General features: G+C 36.5%; 1 protein-coding gene across 1 annotated transcript in view; it reads left to right on the top strand.

Annotated features, from left to right (window-relative positions):
• LOC119592238 (nuclear receptor-binding protein homolog) overlaps positions 1-1,804 on the top strand; it is a gene marked incomplete in the record, with an annotated part of 59,302 nt that overhangs the window by 1,030 nt on the left and 56,468 nt on the right.

The raw sequence follows: 1,804 nt of genomic DNA, 5'->3' as shown, positions 1-1,804 counted from the left end.
GGGGGAGCACTTTGGGGTTAGGGAGTATGATGATGGTTGTTTGCAAGGAAGCGTGGTCAGGGAAGAGATTAGAGTTAAAGGCTAGAGGAAGTTATAATGTCAACATTGAGTTTGTGTTTGTGTGTTAGGCAGTGTATATGTCTTCCTGCTTGTGCGCTGAAGTGTTTTGCTTGCTTGTTGTGTCTTGTTAAGATTGCATTCTTACAATCTCTTCTGTCAGTCATATGTTTTTGTCACGTGAGTGGCTGTTCAATTTTTTTTTTTTTGTCTGATTTTACAAGACTTGTATGATTTCACTTATTTTCAGGCAGTGTGTTATTTTTATATAGTAGAATAAAATAAAGGTTTGGTGGGGAAGTTATGTGTATTTCCACAACTACAGTGTACTATAGAAGTTCTAAAGTTAGATATTGATGATTGTTAAATGAGCTTTAGCACCAAACGTGTGTGTGATATTTTAGCTCCAAATTTGGGGCATTCACTCCAAGGATATTACATTAACTTTAACTTGTCCTTTCAGCCTTTGTTGTTGTACTGCAGTGTGGTTTGTTCAGGAGAGGGTATTGAAAGAAATAAAAGTTGAAAAGGACGAATTGAATCCTTTGAGTGAAAATGTCATGGAGTACATGCGTTTGGCGCAAAAGCTTCAGGTACCTGCATTTTTGCTCCAAATATACCATGCCAACTTACACTTGTTCTTCTTTTTGGCGCAAAGGCTTTAGATACCTTAATAACATACTTGTGCATCCACTATTGGCCTCTTCAATTCAGGTGCTTTGGCAAAAGCCAACATACCTCCAGCGTGTGATCTGCTAGATAGACGTGTAAACATCCCTAGTGATTTTATCATTAGATAAGGAGCCATTCTCAGCTCGTTCCCAAGTGTTTGTGGGTGAGGTCCCGTTGGTTGTTGCCAGACCCTTGACAGGTTCAGAGGCCATTGTTATTGCCTGATTGTGCACCACAGTCGGGTTGGACATATCCCAGATCACAGCGAGTTTCGAGTATATGTGGATCAAACTCAACCAATATAATATGATTACCAGAGGACGGTCCCATTTTGAAAGACATAGAACTGATAACATTAGAAGTCATAACACATCTTAAGAATTATATGTCTACACTGTACATCTCGTGTTCTGGCAAATTTCAGCTCAATTGTTCATATCCCATGGTCTGATTCATGGAGATATGCAAAAGGCTTTCTTTAGTAAACTTTATTAATGTTGAGTTCCCTTCTCTTCACTGGACAGTACTCTCTCAGGGTCTTACTAAGCTAATTCATATGTTGTCAAAATAATTTATTATAGTTACTGTTCAAGTGTCTTTCTATCCTTTGCTTTTGTTTTTGTTGTCACAAGGCTCCACTATTCATTTTTTATCCTGATCTGGTTTTACCTAGAATGTGATTGACAAATGTGATTTGATTGTTAACTCTTAATGTCATTAGCTTGAATAGGAACAAAGGGATAGTAACATTACCATTATAAGTAACAATTAGGCAAAGTATTGTGATTCTTAATGTATAATTATTTGCTATCATTATTGTTAATTCATTTTCAGCTCAAGGTGTTCAGTTATGTCTTGCTGATTATAGTTAGTACAATGATATGGTAGTTGTCACCTTTTGTGGAAATGTTTATTGGAGGAGCTTTTTTTCAGTGACCAATGATATATGTTTTTACGATTATGAATTGCTTATCTGTAAGACTTGATATAGGATTAGCCATTTCTAATCTGTCTAGGAAAAAGATCAAATCAGATATTAACGCTTTGAAAGTCTTTGCCAGAATTTTGCGAGGAA

This window comes from Penaeus monodon, chromosome 29 (assembly GCF_015228065.2).
Source record: "Penaeus monodon isolate SGIC_2016 chromosome 29, NSTDA_Pmon_1, whole genome shotgun sequence".
Classification (NCBI taxonomy): domain Eukaryota; kingdom Metazoa; phylum Arthropoda; class Malacostraca; order Decapoda; family Penaeidae; genus Penaeus; species Penaeus monodon.
This window is presented reverse-complemented; position numbering and strand designations above follow the sequence as displayed.